The following is a 19,653-nucleotide window of genomic DNA, read 5'->3' on the forward strand; positions in this document are numbered from 1 at the left end:
ACAGCAGATGGCATTTCAAGTAGGCAATGGGTAAGTCCGGGCACACAGCAGGGGGCAGTTCAGGTAGGCAATGGGGAACTCCGGGCACACACCAGAGGGCAGTTTAGGCAGGCAATGGGTAATTCTGGGCACACAGCAGAGGACAGTTCAGGCATGCAATGGGTAAGTCCGGGCACACAGCAGGGGGCAGTTCAGGTAGGCAATGGGTAACTCCGGGCACACAGCAGGGGGCAGTTCAGGTAGGCAATGGGTAACTCCGGGCACACAGCAGAGGGCAGTTTAGGCAGGCAATTGGTAATTCTGGGCACACAGCAGAGGACAGTTCAGGCAGGCAATGGGTAAGTCCGGGCAAACAGCAGAGGGCAGTTCAGGCAGGCAATGGGTAATTCCGGGCACACAGCAGAGGACAGTTCAGGCAGGCAATGGGTAAGTCCGGACACACAGCAGAAGGCAGCTCTGGCAGGCAGGGTAATCAGGGCACACAGCAGAAGGCAGCTCTGGCAGGCAGGGTAATCAGGGCACACAGCAGAAGGCAGCTCTGGCAGGCAGGGTAATCAGGGCACACAGCAGAAGGCAGCTCTGGCAGGCAGGGTAATCAGGGCACACAGCAGAAGGCAGCTCTGGCAGGCAGGGTAATCAGGGCACACAGCAGAAGGCAGCTCTGGCAGGCAGGGTTATCAGGGCACACAGCAGAAGGCAGCTCTGGCAGGCAGGGTAATCAGGGCACACAGCAGAAGGCAGCTCTGGCAGGCAGGGTAATCAGGGCACACAGCAGAAGGCAGCTCTGGCAGGCAGGGTAATCAGGGCACACAGCAGAAGGCAGCTCTGGCAGGCAGGGTTATCAGGGCACACAGCAGAAGGCAGCTCTGGCAGGCAGGGTAATCAGGGCACACAGCAGAAGGCAGCTCTGGCAGGCAGGGTAATCAGGGCACACAGCAGAAGGCAGCTCTGGCAGGCAGGGTAATCAGGGCACACAGCAGAAGGCAGCTCTGGCAGGCAGGGTAATCAGGGCACACAGCAGAAGGCAGCTCTGGCAGGCAGGGTAATCAGGGCACACAGCAGAGGGCAGCTCTGGCAGGCAGGGTAATCAAGGCACACAGCAGAGGGCAGCTCTGGCAGGCAGGGTAATCAGGGCACACAGCAGAGGGCAGCTCTGGCAAGCAGGGTAATCAAGGCACACAGCAGAAGGCAGCTCTGGCAGGCAGGGTAATTAAGGCACACAGCAGAAGGCAGCTCTGGCAGGCAGGGTAATTAAGGCACACAGCAGAAGGCAGCTCTGGCAGGCAGGGTAATCAGGGCACACAACAAAAGGCAGCTCTGGCAGGCAGGGTAATCAGGGCACACAGCAGAAGGCAGCTCTGGCAGGCAGGGTAATCAGGGCACAAAGCAGAAGGCAGCTCTGGCAGGCAGGGTAATCAGGGCACACAGCAGAAGGCAGCTCTGGCAGGCAGGAGGTCCGGGCACTCAGCAGAAGGCAGCTCTGGCAGGCAGGGTAATCAGGGCACACAGCAGAAGGCAGCTCTGGCAGGCAGGGTAATCAGGGCACACAGCTGAAGGCAGCTCTGGCAGGCAGGGTAATCAGGGCACACAGCAGAAGGCAGCTCTGGCAAGCAGGGTAATCAGGGCACACAGCTGAAGGCAGCTCTGGCAGGCAGGAGGTCTGGGCACTCAGCAGAGGGCAGTTCACAGGGTAGCAATCCAGGGACTCACCAGCCAGCAGTGGCCTCAGCAGAGGAAATCTAGGTAGATAGGCACCAACTCCTCATGGGTCTTCAGAGGGCTGTGGGTCTTGGCCGCAGCTTCAAGATTACACAGATAATGTAGAACCACAAGTCCCAGCAATGCACAAAGCAAAGTACAGGTCAATGCTTCTCCTACTTAGGCCTGCAGCAAGGAGTGGCTCTGTACATCCTGACTCAAGCTCTACCCATTGTAAGAGTCCTTCTCCCCACAGGGACAGTATATGGCCCTTTCAATTGACCAAGCTCCTGCTGACAAGTCTGGCTTTTCACAGCCATGCTGTCTGCGCTCCCTGCTGGGATAACTCTCACCTCCCACCCCCTGCAGGGCACAGGAACTTCAAATTATAAACAAAGCAGACAAGCTGACTGTTGGCCACATGTGTTAACAAAACAACACAAAAATAAAAGAATATTTCTGCTGTCCACCACACTGATGAAGACCAAAAGGAGAGTTACAGGAGAAATAGCCACACATTTGTCTGAACTGTTCAAGAATGCCCTCATATCGATGCATCTACAGGCCGCCAAGAAGCTGAAGTTATCTAAATACTGGGTCTGTACACATTCTCCTATCTCTCATAAAGCCTTACCACTCCTTGGTGTTCCAGTCTCTCTGCAAGAGATAGAAGATAATGCTAATTTTAACAATATAAACAATAACAATGAAAATAAAACTGTTTCTCTGATTTTATACGCTAATGTCCCTTTGAAACCATCAGTCGTCTGCATTAATTTTACACGCACATATCAAACAGACACCAAGTACCAAAATAGTTCTAAAACATAGGACATACAGAATGCATGGCCACAGCTTCCCTTAGATATAGATTTGGGGGTCATAAGTTACTGTGGAATAATAATAAAATAACAAAAAAAAAATAACAATAAAACACGGAACAGCACTACATAAAAGTATATTAGTCCTCATATATATCAAGTCCTTTCCATATGATGTGCCAATCCCATCCACGTGCACAGACAAATAGATGTTATATATAGTTACATAGTTAGTCTGGCTAAAAAAAGACAAAAGTCCATCCAGTTCAACCATAAAAAAAAAGTTATAATCCTAAACCCACAGTTGATCCAGAGGAGATGTGAATATCACTACCTTGTGAAACACCTTCAGCCCCTCACCTTAATGATTAGACCTACTATGAGTTCGGTCTAAATGCGCTTTTAACCCTTTTTTCCCTGGGTTATGCGGAATTTCCTCCCGGTGGGTTGCACTGTTCCCTTCTTCAGATGGTCCACCACTGATATATATATATATATATATATATATATATATATATATATATATATAAAAGGATAAACCAACATAGTGTGTCCTGTATAAAACGCAATTTATTAAAATACTTATAAAATCACACACACAAATCTAATGCACTCCTCTGGTGCACCGCAGATGAAACGCATAACATTTCACAATCTTTCAACATGTCTGTGGCACCTGATGGGGACGCTGCTGATAGTATCTATAGCTTCGGATGTACACTTGCACTTACTGGTCCCTTTCGGTGCTGGACATCCAAGCGAACTCTGTTGGTTGTCTCTATGTCACTCTCTCCACACCCTTACGTGTTATGCCAATGTGGCTTTGTCAGAGGGTTCGTGGAGTAGTTATTATATTATTATTATTATACAGGATTTATATAGAACCAACAGTTTGCTCAGCACTTTACAATATAACAGGAGACAATACAGCAACAATACAGTTCAATACAAGGGCCCTGCTCCTTGGAGCTTACAATCTAAGAGGGAGGGGCTAATGGCACAAAAGGTAATAACTGTGGGGGATGGACTGGTAGGAGTAGAAGATTCCATTATTAGCAGAGGACAGGATAGGCTTCCATGAAGAGATAGGTTTTCAGAGATCACCTAAAAGTGAGCAGAGTAGGCGATAGTCTGATAAATTGGGGTAGAGAGTTTCAGAGAATGGGGGGAAGCTCTGGAGAAGTCCTGGAGATAAGCATGGGAGAAGACAAGGGAGCTAGAGAACAGGAGGTCGTACGAGGAGTGGAGAGTACAGTTTGGGTGATATTTGGAGACAAGATTGGTGATGTAATTTGGGGCAGAGTTATAAATGGCTTTATATGTTATTGTTAATGGTTTGAATTTTATTTGTTGGGCAATGGGAAGCCAGTGGAGGGATTGGCAGAGAGGAATGGTAGATACGGAACGGTTAGTAAGGTGGATGAGTTTGGTGGCAGCATTCACGAGTAGTGAGATCATCCCATACAAATAGCAGCCATCGTTGATAGTTTCCATGGTAACCCACCGTCGCTCGGAACCATAACCAGAAATTTAAGTCACACTGTATTCGTCTGAGTGTTTCTATAAATATAAACACCACCTGGTGAACAAATTACAATGTACACATATTTTAATGGTTGAGACCTCTCTATTCCTCATACCGTCCCACTGGGTGAATATAACATTACTACTCACCAGTTGCCATATTCATTTACATATCATGACATATATGTTATATCTTAATTTATAAAGCTGTTTCCATCAAATTCCACATTCAAGCCTTTTAGTACCAAAGTTTTAGGCTCAAATATCCAACGTGACTCTGCTCTGCGTAGGGTTTTAATTTTATCACTCCCTCTCCAGTCTTTTTTATATTTCTCTACACCCCAGAACTGCATATTGGATGAATCACTATTATGGTAATCCCTGAAATGTAGTGATAGATTATGTTTGGGAAAACCTTTTGATGTATTATACGCATGTTCTTTTACTCTTTTAGCTAGGGTTCTTTTTGTCCTGCTGAGATGCTGTAACCTGCATGGACATGATATGGCATATACCAAGCCTTCTGTTTGTCTGTTTGACATGTTATACAATCCTTTATGTCATATTTTTTTCCAGTGACAAATAAAAAAGATTTTCTCCTTTTCTTGTTGCATGTGGACCTATACAAGCGTAACATCTACCACATGCATAAAAACCCTTCAAGTCAAAAATATTTAAAGAATTCTTTCTGGGGGGGGGGGGGTGTCTACAACATCATGTACTATCTTGGTGCAGAGTGTAGGGGCTCTATCATTCAGATGCCGTCTAGCCCGAACCGTCATCGCTGCAAGGAGAGGAAAGAAAGCAGTGGAGATTTCAAATCCCTGCCACTTTCTCTCCTCTCCTGCCACTGACACTCAGCATGGAATGTCTGCAGGGAGGTTCCCCACACCACTCCTGTGTGAACTCAAGCTATAACAAGCCAGCAGCAGTGGGGAACCTGCATGCAATTTGGACAGGAATCGCATGCTCTTTTTTGCATTGCAATTTGCGTCCATTAACTCAAATCGTACCGCAAAGTATCGGTACTTGGTATCGGTGAGTACTTGACCAAACGTTTCGGTACTTGTACTCACGGATACAAAACCGGTATTGTTGCATCCCTACTGTAAATACTTTATTAAAACAACACATGAACTTGAAAAACAGGAGGGACTGTTATGACGGAAATCAGCAGAGATACAAAATGGATTTAGAAGCTTTTATGAGATGGTTGTTGGAGTACTTCTTAAGTTGATTTTGTTCTAAGTTCTATTCTGTTGTTTTCTATCTAGTTGGTAGGAAAGGGTGTACGGTTAAACTTGCTGACAAGCAGGATGTTCAATAATTGATATATTACTATGTATTCCTATTATTTACTGGAAATCTATATATCTAATACTGGAATTAAGGAGGTTTTTCCAAAAATACAAGCCAGATATCACGGATCATGTTGTGTCCTGCTATAAATAGGGTTTCCCCTTTCCCATGGCAATGTTCGAGAGATATGGCTCTTTGCTGAAGATTTTGTATAAAACTATGTATCCAACTCTTGGGCTTTGTTACAAAGTTCCAAGCTCTGTAACCCGATATATATCGTACTCAATAAACTAAGACTATATAGAATACTGGTGTGGATGTTCTTTATTTCAAGGCAATACTTAAAAGAGTCTAAAGGATCAATATTTTTTAAATAACAAACATGTTATACTTACCTGCTCTGTGCAATGGTTTTGCACAGAGCAGTCTCAATCCTTCTCTTCTCTGGTCCCCCGCTAGCATTCCTCCTTCCCCCCACCGCTGAGTGACCCCATAGCAAGCTGCTTGCTATGGAGGCACTCTAGCGTGCTCGCTCCCAAACTGGCTCTGTGTATGTATTCAGAAACAGACAGAGTGCAGCTCGCCCCCTCCTCACTGGCTATGATTGACAGCAGCAGCAGCCAATGGCTCCTGCTGCTGTCTCTGAGCCAATGAGGAGATAGAGAGCAGAGAGCACATTGCTGGATCGAGATCACGCTCAGGTAAGTATGGGGGGATGCTGTAGGGGAGCTGTAAGATGCATGTTAGCAGATGGATTGGGGACAGTAGAAGAAGGGAAGGATCAGAGACAATGTGGAGGATTAACCCCTAGAGCTGCCACCTCATTCCTTTATACCCGAACACATATTAATTACACACGTTCTGTGGCTGATTAAGGTGGTAAATAAACCCACTCAGTGCCTTGTCTGCATTAAATTAGCCTCGGAACCTGTGTAATCAATATGTGCTCAGGTTTAAAGGGATGAGGTGGAAACCCTATTAACCCCTTATATTATGCTGATTGACCCTGTGCTGATCACATGCTCTCTCCCAAGGAAAAAAAAACTCTCTAGCAATGCACATCAAACTGAGCATGTGCAACTTGCTCCCGAGCCTCTGTTCTATCAGGAGATACTGGAAGAAGGGGATGATCAGAGAAGACAGGATCAAACATACTTTTTACACAATGTGGAGGATTAACCCCTTAGGTTTCACAGTATACCAAGCATGCTTTAGTGCATATACAGACTGATTTTACTATCGTGGGTTTAGTAACACTTTAAGGCTCGTTCTAAGTTATAAAAGTTTTAGGCGATCTCTGAAAACTCACTTCTTCGGGGAAGCCTACCCCACCTCCACCTAAGAACTGTACTTGAATCACCTCCGCCAGATCATCCCTTGAAGTTATCACCTTTTGTATCACCTCCCCCTCCCTTTAGATTGTAAGCTCCATGAGCAGGGCCCTCATATTCCTTCTGTACTGAAATGTATTGTAATTGTACTGTCTCCTTTATATTGTAAAGTGCTGCGCAAACTGTTGGCGCTATATAAATCCTGTATAATAATAATGAAAGTCTAAAAATAATGGCAAGTCCTTTAATATCAGTTCATCCCCCACAGTTATTACCTGTTGTACCACCAGCCCCTCCCTCTTAGATTGTAAGCTCCAAGGAGCAGGGCCCTCCTATCCCTCTTGTATTGAACTGTATTGTTACTGTATTGTCTCCCACTATAATGTAACGCGCCGAGCAAACCATTGGCGTTATATAAAACCTGTATAATAATAATAATAATTCTCCCATGATGGGTTTCCTTTTTTTTGTCCTTTGTTTTTGTCACAAAAAAAATGGCAGCTTCCAACATGGACTTCTGATCAGCCTATACTCGGTCAGCTGACAAGGCAGCAGCTGTCGGACTTCACCTCTGACCCTAAGAATGGTGCAAACCCAAAAATGGAAATGCAGACGTGAGGAGAGCAGGACACAATTAGGCAGCTAGCAGCAAATGTTATTTTTTTTATAACTACAGCAAAGAACCTAAAAATATGCAGGGCATGACTTGTAAACAAACTGTTTTTAGCAGATAGGTCTATTATTAGTACATTAGAGAACCTGGTAATATTGACCACAGAGTAAAAAACAGAAAACTTTAAAAGGTTTATAAGACTCAGTTCACAAAGATTTACATGGGAACTATAGGCAACACTGTTTTTCCATTTTGGATAGAGTAAGGAAGTAAACCACTGTGTGCAGAGAGCTGTGACCGCTGACTCTGTACAGTGCAATGACAGGCTGTCAGCGGCCGATGCTATTTGTGACTGTTCTCACAGCTAGCAGTTACTTGTGGTGATTGTGACTGGATGGACTTTATATGCATTCAGCCGTGATTACTGCAGGCAATCACTGGCTGTGTAAACTGTCACAAATAGCCTCTGATAGCGGTGGCTGCAGAAAGCCTGTCATTGTGCTGTACAGGATTGGTGATCCTGGCAATGTCTTTTTTTAACAGAGCAAGCTGTCCTGCAGATGTGGCAATTAGAGGGTTGAGAAAAAAAAAACATTTACCACTGACGGGGGTGCTTACAATGGTCAGGCATATTTATGCGTAATATTTATTATTTATTTCAGGTACTTATATAGCGCCGTCAATTTACACAGTGCTTTACACATATATATTGTACATTCACATCAGTCCTTAACCCTCAAGGGGCATACAATCTAAGGTCCCTAACTCACATTCATACATACATATACTAGAGCCAATTTTGACAGGATCCAATTAACCTAACAGCATGTCTTTGGAGTGTGGGAGGAAACCGGAGTACCCGGAGTAAACCCAGGGACATAGGGAGAACATGCAAACTCCAGGCAGGTGGTGCCGTGGTTGGGATTTGAACCAACGACCCTAGTGCTGCCAGGCAGAAGTGCTAACCATTTAGCCACTGTGCTGCCCCATAATACCTTTATCCCAAAAATAAAAACATTTTTGCTTTAACTGCTTATAAAGTATTGCCCGGAGTTTGGCTTCAATTTGTTACTGCATCTAAATCTGCCAATCCATCTAACACTCCCCCTTCCCCGCAGACTGATCTGCTGTCTGCTGTGCCCCCTGTGCTCCTTCATCCAGAGTGGGGGTGCTCTAATACAGGAGGTGTTTTACTTACCCAGATCACCAGCATATCTCCCAAGTTTTTGAGATGGGAACGAGGGATACTTATTAGCAAAAGTATGTTATCAAATGACAAGGGAATTATACAAAAAAAAAATGAGTTAAACCTACAAGTGCTTTTTTTTAACCACTACTATATCTTTATATTGGCTTTTGAAATGTACTAATACAACAATTTAGAAACTGGACAAAGGGTTTAGCACCATGAAACAGTGCATTTTATATACAACTATATAGATCAGACCAAAATGAGGAGTAAAGAGGGACTTTGTTCCAAATCAGAGACAGTCCCTTGAAATCAGTGACAGTTGGAAGCTATGAAACAGGTGAAAACTAAGGGAAAAAAAGCCTAAAAAAAAATGCAGCCACCAGTTCTCATCTTAGTTCCTGCTATGAATCACAGCCAGTGAGAAGGAGGCGAGCACAGATGAGTGTCTTCACCCTTGCTATAGGAGTGCTGGGGGAAGGGAAGCACACTTCGGAGAAGAGTTTGATCTAGGCTGCTCTGTGCAAAACCATTGCTGCCCTACCCACACTGCTATTGGCTGCTGGGGATGTCAATCTCCAGATGCCACCCGGCGATTCCCAGCCGCGACTTGGTGATCCTCAGCAAAGCTGACAGGGGAGAGACCTTTGTGTAAACAACACAGCTCTTTCTCCTGTCATCATGGACATGCTGCTTTGTATTTCTCTGCACAGCATAGAGATACAGAACAGCATGTCTCCAAAGAAAAACAGCACAAAATATAAAACACACGGCACACTAATAACTCTTTGATCGCCCCAGGTGTGTACCCCTTCCTGCCCCATGTGATTAGAACAGTGTCCATGCTTTTTATTAGTACTAATCACTGTATTTATGTCACTGGGGATGTCAGTGGCAGTTAATCAGTTCCCCCCAGTGTCAGAATGCCTGCCGCAGTCCTGCTATAAGTCTCTGATGGCCGCCATTACTAGTATAAAAGAAATTAAAATTCCATTATATATATACCGCCATTTGTAGACACTATAACCTTCACATAAACCAATTAATTTACACGTATTGGGATTTTTTAGCAAAGACATGTAGCAGAACACATTTTGGCCTAAATTTATGAAGAAATTACATTTTTAAATGTTTTTACTGGATGTGTTTTTTTATTATCATTATACAGTATTTATATAGCGCCAAAGGGTATGCTCAGCGCTGTACAGTAGCAAGGGGGACAGAACATGAGACAAGACAGTAACAATACAATAAACGAGGGGTTCGTGGGCCCTGCTCTTTTGAGCTTACAATCTAGGAGGGAGGGGAAAGTGGTACAGGAGGAGATGGCTGTGGGGGATGGAGTGGTGGGGGGAGTGGAAGAGCTTAGTTGTTAGATGAGGTCAGGTGTTAGGTGAGGTTGGGGTAGGCTTCCCTGAAGAGGAGGGTTTTCAGGGTGCGCCTGAAGGTGAGGAGGGTAGGTGAGGTGGATGAGTCTAGCCGCTGAGTTCAGGATCCACTGGAGTGGGGATAGCGTTCCTTTGGGTAGGCCAGTGAGAAGGGAATTGCAATAGTCCAGGCGTGAGATGATGAGGGAGTGTACGAGTTGTTTGGTGGTGTCTGGGGTGAGGAATGTGCGTAAATTGGAGATGTTGCGGAGGTGGAGCCTGCAAAATCTAGATAGCAGTTGGATGTGGTGTAGGAAGGAGTGGTGCGAGTCCAGGGTGACACCCAAGACTTTGGCGTGTGGGGTGGGAGATGTTGGTAGTGATGGAGAGGATGGGGGGGAGCGCGGGGGAAAAAGACCAGGAGCTCGGTTTTGGATAGGTTAAGTTTGAGGAAATAGAGCGACATCCAGTCTGATATGTCGTTTAGGAGGTGGGCGATGCGGGCGGAGAGTGAGGGGGTGAGGTGGGGGGCTGGAGAGGTAAATTTGGGTGTCGTCGGCATAGAGGTGGTAATTGAAGCCGTGGGAGTGAATAAGTTTGCCAAGGGAGGAGGTATAGATGGAGAAGAGGAGGGGTCCGAGGACAGAGCCTTGGGGGACCCCAACAGAGAGGGGGAGGGAGGGGGAGGTGGCAGTGTTGTAGGTGACGCTGAAGGAGCATTGGGAAAGGTAGGAGGAGAACCAGGAGAGAGCAGCATCCCTGATGCCAGTGCAGTTTGGCAAGGAGGAGAGGGTGGTCAACAGTATCAAAGGCCGCGGAGAGGTCAAGGAGCAGGAGGATAGAATAGTGGCCATTGGCTTTGGCGGTTAGCAGGTCGTTGGTGATTTTAAGTAGGGCGGTTTCAGTGGAGTGCAGGGGACGGAAGCCAGACTGTAGGGGGTCAAGGAGGTTGTTATCAGTGAGGTGGGCGCTTAGGCGATTGTAGGCCAGGCACGCAAGGAGCTTGGAAGTGAAAGGCAGCAGGGAGATGGGTCTAAGGTTGTTAAGGTTAGTGGGGTCAAGGGAGGGTTTTTTGAGTATGGGGGTGATGTGTGCGTGCTTTAGGGGGGAGGGGAAGGTGTCGGTGGAGAGGGAGAGATTGAAGATGTGGGTGAGGAAGCGAATGATGGAGGGGGGGTGGTGACTGGAGGAGCTGTGAGGGGATAGGGTCCAGGGGGCAGGTGGTGAGGCGAGCTTCAGTGAAGACCTTAGAGACCTCCTCAGGGGTAGTTGGGCTGAAGGAGCGGAGTGTTGGGGAGGTGATGGTGTGCGGGGCATTAGGTATAGTGGGGGGTAGTGCGGCTATGAGGTCGGGGGAGGGTTGAGGGGTCGAAGGAGGGCAGGAGGCTGGGTGGAGAGGTGGATTGTGAGTTGACAATGTCCTTACGGATTGCGTCAATCTTGTTTTGGAAGTGATTGGCAATCTCGTCGGCGGTGAGTGAGGTGCTGGGTGGAGGTGGGGGGGGGAGAGAGCAGGGATTTGAAAGTGGAGAAGAGCCAGCGAGGACAGGTGGAGAGGGTGTTGATAAGGGTTATGAAATAGGCTTGCTTGGTGGCGTGGAGGGAGGTGGTGTAGGCGAGGTAGGCGGCTTTATAGAGGGAGAACATGCGAGGAGATCTGGTTTTGCGCCACAACCGCTCCAGCGCGCGACTGCGTCGTTTGAGGCATTTCGTGTGGTCGTCTTCCCAGGGTTGAAGCGGTCGGGGTCTAATGCTACGTGTGGTTAGGGATGCCAGGGAGTCAAGGGCAGCTGACAGTGAGTCGTTGTATCCAGTAGTGGCCAGGTCAGGGCATGACAGAGGGAGGATACTGTCATACAAACGGTCAGCTGCCGGGTGGAGATGGGTCGGGTTCAGATTGCGGAGGTTGCGGGTGATGGTTAGATGCTTCGTGGGGGGGAGTTAAGGGAGGGGGAGATGGAGAATGTGAGGAGGTTGTGGTCAGAGAGGGGGAAGGGGGTGTTAGTGAAGTCGTGGGGAGTGCAGAGGTGGGAGAAAACAAGGTCCAGGGTGTTTCTATTGCAGTGGGTGGAGGACTGGGTGTGCTGTGTGAGCACGAAGGAGGAGGTTAGAAGGATAGAAGGAGGAGTTGGGAAGTAGCTGGGCTGTTGGCGTTGATCAGGATATTGAAGTCGCCTAGGATGATGGTCGGTAGCTCGGAGGAGAGGAAGAAGGGAAGCCAGGCGGCAAAGTCGTCATGGAAGGGGGATGCGGAACCAGGAGGCCGATAGATTACCGCAATCCTTAGGGGGGTGGGAGAGAAGAGCCAGATGCAGTGGGCCTTGAAGGAGGAGAAGGATAGGGAGGGGGGGTTAGGGAGGACCTGGAAGGTGCTCAGCAGTGGTAGGAGCATACAGACCCCTCTGCCTCTGCGCCCACTCGGTCTGGGTGAGTGTGTCCAGACGGGGCCTCCATAGGAGAGGGCTGCAGGGGAGGTGGAGTCAGTGGCTTGGATCCAGATTTCGGTGACCGCTAGGAGGCTGAGGGAGTGGGAGACAAAGAGGTCGTGGATGGCGGTGAGCTTGTTGCAAACCCAACGAGCATTCAGGAGTGCAACCGAGAGGGGAGGGGTAGATGCGGGGAGGAGGGGGACAGATTTGAGGTTGAGGGGGTTGCGGGGGCTGGCGGGAGTAGGGGGGTGCCGAGAGGGGGAGTGGGGAGATGGGGAGCCAGGGTTTGGGGAGATGTCTCCGGCGGTTAGGAGAAGGAGGAGGGTGAGGAAGGTGGCATGGGAACGGGATGAGCAGGAGCGTGTGGGTCTGTTGGTGGGTCATGTGGGTCGGCAGGGGAGTGGAGTATCAGGAGGAGGTGGTGAGAGCCGTAGAGGGGCGAAGGAAGGAGTGAGGGTGCAATGTAGAGTCGTTTTGGGGGAGTAGGGGGGTGGGGGGAGGCAAGTTTGGGAATAGAGGAGAGGAGAACGAGGAGTGCAGGTGGCATGCTAGGGAGAGCAGAGTGCTGGTCGGGTCAGAGAGGAGGGAGGTTCCAGTCAGGACATGAGGATGGGGAGAGTCCGTTATTCCATGTTGGAGTTCATCAGTGTCCAATCGTAGGAGGGGAGTGGGAGTGGTGGGCGGCTGGGGCCGAGGCTGGCTAGTTGCAGTCTGTGGGTGCTGTAGGCCAGCGTCCTCGGGTGTTGTGGCACGGCGTCGGTGGGCACAGTGGGGAGGCGGCTGGACGAGTCGTGGGACGCGGTGATTGGAGGTGTTGTAGGCCCGGCGTCGGGGGTTCTGGAGGCCTGGCGTCGGGAGGCGTTAAGGGCACGGCTTCGGGAGGTGGTGAGGGCCCGGCGTCAGGAGGTGTTGAGGGCCCAGCGGTGGGAGGTGATGAGGGCTTGGTGTCAGGAGTGGCTGAGGACCCGGCGTCAAGAGGTGCAGAGGGCCCGACGACAGGAGGTGCTGAGGGCCCGGGCCGATGGCGGCTTACCCTCCTTGTGTACCCTCTTTTTTTTTTAAATTGTTGTTTTTTTGTTTATAGTGCAAAAAAAAATACCACAGAAAGAAAGCTCTATTTGTGGGGGAAAAAGGACATACATTTCATTTATGTACAGTGTTGCATGACTGCATAAGTGTCAGTTAAAGTAACGAAGCGCCATATTGCAAAAAATGGCCTGGGAACAGGGGTGTATTTACCACAAGGCATTTGCCTAGGGCGGCATTTTTTTAGGGGGGCAGCACTGCCCCCTGGAAGAAGGGACATATGCAGCATGGGGACCAGGTGGGATCTGACAGAGGTTGCAGGCTGCTTGATGGTGTATGTAGAGCCCAATTGTCATTCCTGGGGATGTCCAGAGCTGTGAAGGTGTGTTTTTCTCTCTTTTGCTAGGGTGGGGTGAGTGTTAGTGGAAGGCTCTCTTGGGTGGGGCAGGAGTGTTGTTGGTCACTGTCTGGCTGTCTCTGCAGGAGGGGGGGTCTGGTGTTGGTGGATGTCAGGCCAGGGAGGGGGGGCTGATTTTTGTGTTGCCTGGGGGCAGCACAAAACCTAAATACACCACTTCCAGGGGGTAAATACTCTGGAGGGCAAGTGGGGCAAAACCTTGTTTACCGACAAAGAAGGACCAAGTACTGAAATCCATTAAAACAAAAAAAATATTCTGCCTGCATAGCCTGCTCTATTTTCATGATCTATGCATTGTATTCAAAAATAACTTCAACTGAGAAAAACATTTTTTTCCTTTGCCATTAACAATCATGGCGTCTTCTGTGCCAACCCCATAACAGACTACCATGGCAACCACGCACACAGCGCGAACCCAGCCAATCCCGCCTCTTTCGTTCGCTGCGTCCTACTTGGCCGAATCTCAAAGCTCTGTCCGCGATAGACCACGCCCCCCGTATTATCTAGTTGGTTGTCTGCTTCTAGACGCCGCCCCGCTCCTTTCAAGGCTTTGAACCGTTTAGGTGCTGGGCAGTAGGGTCGATGGCGGTACGGAGAATGGCTGCGTGATCCGGAGCGGTTTATGGAAGCCTAGGCGGCCGATACACGTGTGAGTACACCTGAGGGGGGAGGAGGGACTCGCGCGCGGGCGGATGGAACGTCGGGAATTCCTCCCGGACTCTGCAATGGTCTCCGGATACTTTGCAGCGCTTTTCTTTGTTGTGAACTTCCTGCGGAGACAGCGTGAGAAAAGTGAACTTCTCTCTCCGTGTGATCAGCCTGTTGATAGGCAGGGGCGGGAGCGTTCAGTTATGGGTTGCTGGGATCAGAATAATGTGAGATTACAAATCATAATAAACAAATATAAATGATATATATGAGGGAGAGAGGACATCAAATTCTGCCAAAGCCTGGGATTGCATCACACTGAGTTGTATTGTGTGTATTAATGGGGAGGGCTGTTCTCTGCAGTGTGTATAGCTTTAGGGAGATCCTTCCATGTTCTATACTAATGCATGGATCCAAGCATCTCTAGGTTTTTAGGGGGAGGTCTTTAAAAAAAAAAATCCCTTTTTTTATTTTTGTTATATTATACAGGATTTATATAGTGCCAGCAGCCTGCACAGTGCTGTACAAAATACCAGGGAGACGGTAGAGTTACAATACGGTTCAAGGCAGGATCCTGCTCATAAGAGCTTGCAATCTAAAAGGCCATGGCAAGGAATACAAACATTAATCACTGTATGGCAAAGGGGGGGAAAACCCCCCAGCATATATGAAATCAAGTATTGCAGTGTCATCCTGTACCACCTGCCTGTGTGTGTCTACAGAGAAATATGTGTGTAATGTCCTGATGGTGCAGCTGCTGCATTACCTCTTGGATGTAAACAAATGTTGTGTAGCAGCTGGTTACTTGGTCAGTAGAGGGCAGTAGAGTGAAGCTGCTGCTAATACAGTTGTTTACAGATGAAAACCGCATGGGTCCAGGAAGAAAATCTGTTAGGGCAATGGATTTGATTATTCTAGCTACTTGTATAGCGCCGTCAGTCTACATTTATAAACATCAGTGAATAATAATAATTATATATAAATGTTATTTATATATGTAGATTCAGATTGTGCAATACTGGGTATTTATAATTCCATAATGTTTGTCTGTCCTTCCCTTTTTCTTTTTTTTTTTTATATAAAGATGAGCTTTATTTTAGACATCACTGGGGAGCAGGCTTTAGAATTTGTAAACGGTACTTTGGTACCTTGCACCTCCCCAAGGACACAAGCTGAGCTCATATTAAAATAGAGCATTCCTTAAGAGATTCACGCACTATGCAATTTTTGGTCTTTAGAGAGCTCACCTTTGTTTTCTTATTTCTAGTTTGACAGTCTTTGAAAAGTAACATGGGGTATTTTTAAATTGTTCTCATTTGTCATTTGTTCTTCATTTTTTTTTTTTTTTTTCCCTTTCCCATGAGGAACATTTTTTTTTTTTTTTTTAATCTTTTGCCTCACCTAGCACCTGTTGCTTTTATAGGTTGCGCTGACACGGTGGTGGCCGGCAGGGGAGGTTGCCCTGACACGGTGGTGGCCGGCAGGGGAGGTTGCCCTGACACGGTGGTGGCCGGCAGGGGAGGTTGCCCTGACACGGTGGTGGCCGGCAGGGGAGGTTGCCCTGACACGGTGGTGGCCGGCAGGGGAGGTTGCCCTGACACGGTGGTGGCCGGCAGGGGAGGTTGCCCTGACACGGTGGTGGCCGGCAGGGGAGGTTGCCCTGACACGGTGGTGGCCGGCAGGGGAGGTTGCCCTGACACGGTGGTGGCCGGCAGGGGAGGTTGCCCTGACACGGTGGTGGCCGGCAGGGGAGGTTGCCCTGACACGGTGGTGGCCGGCAGGGGAGGTTGCCCCGCCCCACAGTGGTGTTCTGTGGAAAGCAAGTGAAGTTGGTACCATAACTGTGCAGGCATAATCAGATGGGAAGTCATTCTTCCACTATTGAAGAAACCTTTGGTTACATCTAAAGGCTCCCTATGGTTCTTTTGGAGTGCTAGCTGAGGGGGGTCTGAGCCATTTCTTTGTAAGTCGTTTGATTTTGCATTATTTTCTAATGCAGGTTGTGCATTCACCTGATAAAAAAGGCTCAGACTACACTTAGCTTCAGGGTAGGGTGGTCTTTGTTCATTAATTGAATTCTCTATAGACCATGGGCAGACATAGTATTTCCACGGTGACCAGTAGGGAGGCAGGGGATCCAAGATCCGAGTTGGTGGAGGAGGACCCATCCCCGGACTCGGATTTCAGGAGGACTCTGAAGGGGAGGGTCCCACGTGCGAGTCCAGAGGGTTGTAAATCTTCTAGGTGTATATTAGCTAGGTGGCTGAGACTGGCAATTAGACAGGCATATCTGACCAAGGGTCTGGAAGTTCCCAAGGGCATCGTGGCCCACTCCATCTGAGCTATGGCGGCCACGTACACTGAGCTGGCTGGTGCAACCCCAGGACAGATTTGTAGGGCTGCTACCTGGTCCAATTACAACACTGTAATGCCTATGGAATGTGCTGGCTTTGGACTCTTGGTTTCCTTGGGGATTTTTACAATAAAGCGTCCCTGCCCATATGCCAGAAGCACTGGGAATGACATAACGTCATTCCCTAAGAGAAACTTAGTCATAAGATATAGCTAGAATTAGGCCACTTGTATTAGATACGACTTGTTAGTGCAGTTACAAATGTTTAGAAAAGTATCATGTGTTTATTTGGCCTGCTGGATAGTGATAAGTGACTGGGTGTGATTCTGCGACCTCCACATAACCTTTCTGTGTTATCTGAAAAAAAAAAAGCATCTTGGAGCGGGTGAGGCGCCCACCAATCTGGGATTGTAGCCGAAGGCACTGAGCAGGGAGACATCCCACACAGGGGACGCTCTGACGCAGGGACTTTTTCCGAAGCTGCATGGATTCATCAGTCGGTCGTGCTCCAAGCTTCTCCACGATCTCCTGCGCACTGTGGTTCGATAAGGTCTTTTCCTTCCCTGCATCAGTAGCTTTGTTACTCTATTAATTCTATGCTGTGATGCTGTCAAAAGATGTTTATTTCATACTGTAATACTCACATTACTATTGATGTGTTCTTATGCCGATTGTGATGACCATACGAAATGACCTCCTGTGTGATTAAAGTGGAGATTTTGACAGTGCAAGAACACTGCAGTTGGATTCTGTTATTTCTTAGGGTGCTGAGCAGGGTGGATTCGATTTAAATCACTAGTCAGTAAGGCTTGATTTAAATCCTAGTTTTCTACATAAAGACTAATTCTTGCTGGTATAACTTTTAATATGCAAGTAGATGAAGATTTTTAGAATAACAACTTTTCATATTAGTTTTTTTATCCCCAGTTTAACAGGTTAATCATTCATTTTTGGACAACTTTTCTGTTGTACTTAGGAAGGAGAAAAATGATCATTACCTTAATAATAACAATTTAAATAGATTTATTCAACTGAAACAATAACATTCCAGCATATGTTATTTGCTTAAACAAACATCCATGTTTGTTAACTAATTCGGCTAAACAAAATATATATATTTTAAGAAACTTAGGCTGTCGGCCCCTTCCTCCTCACACTTAGTTTCACTTTCTTCTTGTGCAGATCTATTCCACTCCAAACAATCAGAAAAATATTGTTTCTATTCTATTCCCTGAACTTCTTGAAACTTAGCACCAAAGGGGTTGATTCTGTATTCATAGGTTTGTAGAAGTTAGGATTAAGGTCTTTTTCTTAACTCTGTTCATGTTATAACATTTTTGCTGTGAAGAAGAGGCATGTGATCTCCGCTGAGTCAAATTCAGTTTTGAGAACTGCAAAACTAAACCAAGCATCTGTGATAGTATCTTGTAGGCAGAGAAACTGCCCAATAATCCTAAAAAAACCTCTGGAAGAGCATGACATTGTGAATGGATTAATGGAATTTATTTTCCAAAAAAATTAAACATATACAGCCTTATTGTACATAATTAAAAAACAAATCTTTATTTCATGATGGAATAACCTTTGAATGGGAATATATTTTCCTCAAAAAGTATTTTATTTAAAAAAAAAATCCGATTTATATATGAAAAAAAAAATCCGATTTAAATAAAAAAATAAGATTTTTTTGATTTGTTTTTAAAAAAATCATTGATTTTTATCCACCCTGGTGCTGAGTAAATGCTGCATGATGTGCCAGACTTGGTAGTGTCCCTCACAAGCTTAGAAACTATGGTGTGAGTGCTGGTTTTGATCGCACCTGTGCAGTGTGTGTGACTTGCGTTTTTGGTTTTTGTGTCTAGCCTTGCATTACAAACAGATTCATTTAAGCATTACAGACTTGACCTGGTCTCGGTAGAGTAGCAGGCCTTCGGACACAAGGTTCTGCAAGCGGTGGTCCCGCCCTAGGAGTGAGTGCTCACATATCCTCTCAAGGTGCTGCCCTGAAAGACGGGGAGGGGAAAAAGCAAAGTTACACTTACGGTAACGCCATTTCCAGGAGTATTTCAGGACAGAGCCAGTTACCCACCCTTTTTAACATTTAGTTATATGGTACGGGTTTGTTTTGTTCTTTTATCCTCTCCCCGGGTGACCGTAGGTGCTAAGTCATGATCTGAGGCCGATGTGGGGAGGCCGCACTTTTATTCTGGGTGGAGGTGTTTCCTGGGGTGGGGAGGAGCCGAGATCTCTCAAAGTGCTGTCCTGAAAGAGTCCTTTTGTAAATCAACCCATTGTCTGAGTGATAGCTTTTATACCATGAAGACCCTAGGAACAACACACATGGATAAGCTGTGACATGAAGGCCATTGCTCCAATGTATATACAATGCATCAGATCACCTGGATAATGGTAGTGTGACATCCTATATCAGAAGCAGTGGGCTTAAATACAGAAGGACACAGAGCCAAAGGAGTAAGGAAGTTCCTATCTATTTTGAAAACTACATTTTATCGTGCTACCTTGAAAATATCCCTATATAAAGTTCAAATAAAATCCTGAAAGTAATTATCAAAATGTTATGGCATGAGACAGGAACTGAAAATCCTTTCCCATCCATAGTGTACATCTTTTCTCATCGATCGATACATAGAAAGCAATAGAAAAACCTCATAAATAAAATGGGTAAAACAGACTCCAAATGACCAATATGAATATACAAAAAATAGGCAAGCATGATTGTTGGCTTTTAATGCTCAAGGCACACTGTAAGCATGCTCCTTCTTTTTTTTTTTTTTTTTTTTTTTTAAGTTACCACCTCTAATTGGTAGTGAACCACTGGTGCTTCAAAAGGGTAATTGAAAAATGATGCAGGAGTAAGTGTCCTTTTAACACGTTCAATAAGCAAAGAGTCTTTGGATTTCTACACCTGGGATGATG

The 19,653-nt window shown here is 46.8% G+C and overlaps 1 protein-coding gene across 1 annotated transcript in view; it reads left to right on the forward strand.

The window, feature by feature from the left end:
* Positions 1-14,247: 14,247 nt before the first annotated feature.
* RESF1 (retroelement silencing factor 1) overlaps positions 14,248-19,653 on the forward strand; it is a 30,987-nt gene continuing 25,581 nt past the window's right edge. Inside the window, exon 1 of the mRNA XM_089680734.1 lies at positions 14,248-14,364. The gene's annotated coding sequence lies outside the window, so the exon portion shown is untranslated. The remainder of the gene's footprint in view (positions 14,365-19,653) is intronic.

The sequence above is a fragment of the Staurois parvus genome, unplaced genomic scaffold (assembly GCF_062004578.1).
Source record: "Staurois parvus isolate SC_StPar_1 unplaced genomic scaffold, SC_StPar_1.0 ptg000249l, whole genome shotgun sequence".
NCBI classification, from domain to species: Eukaryota; Metazoa; Chordata; class Amphibia; order Anura; family Ranidae; genus Staurois; species Staurois parvus.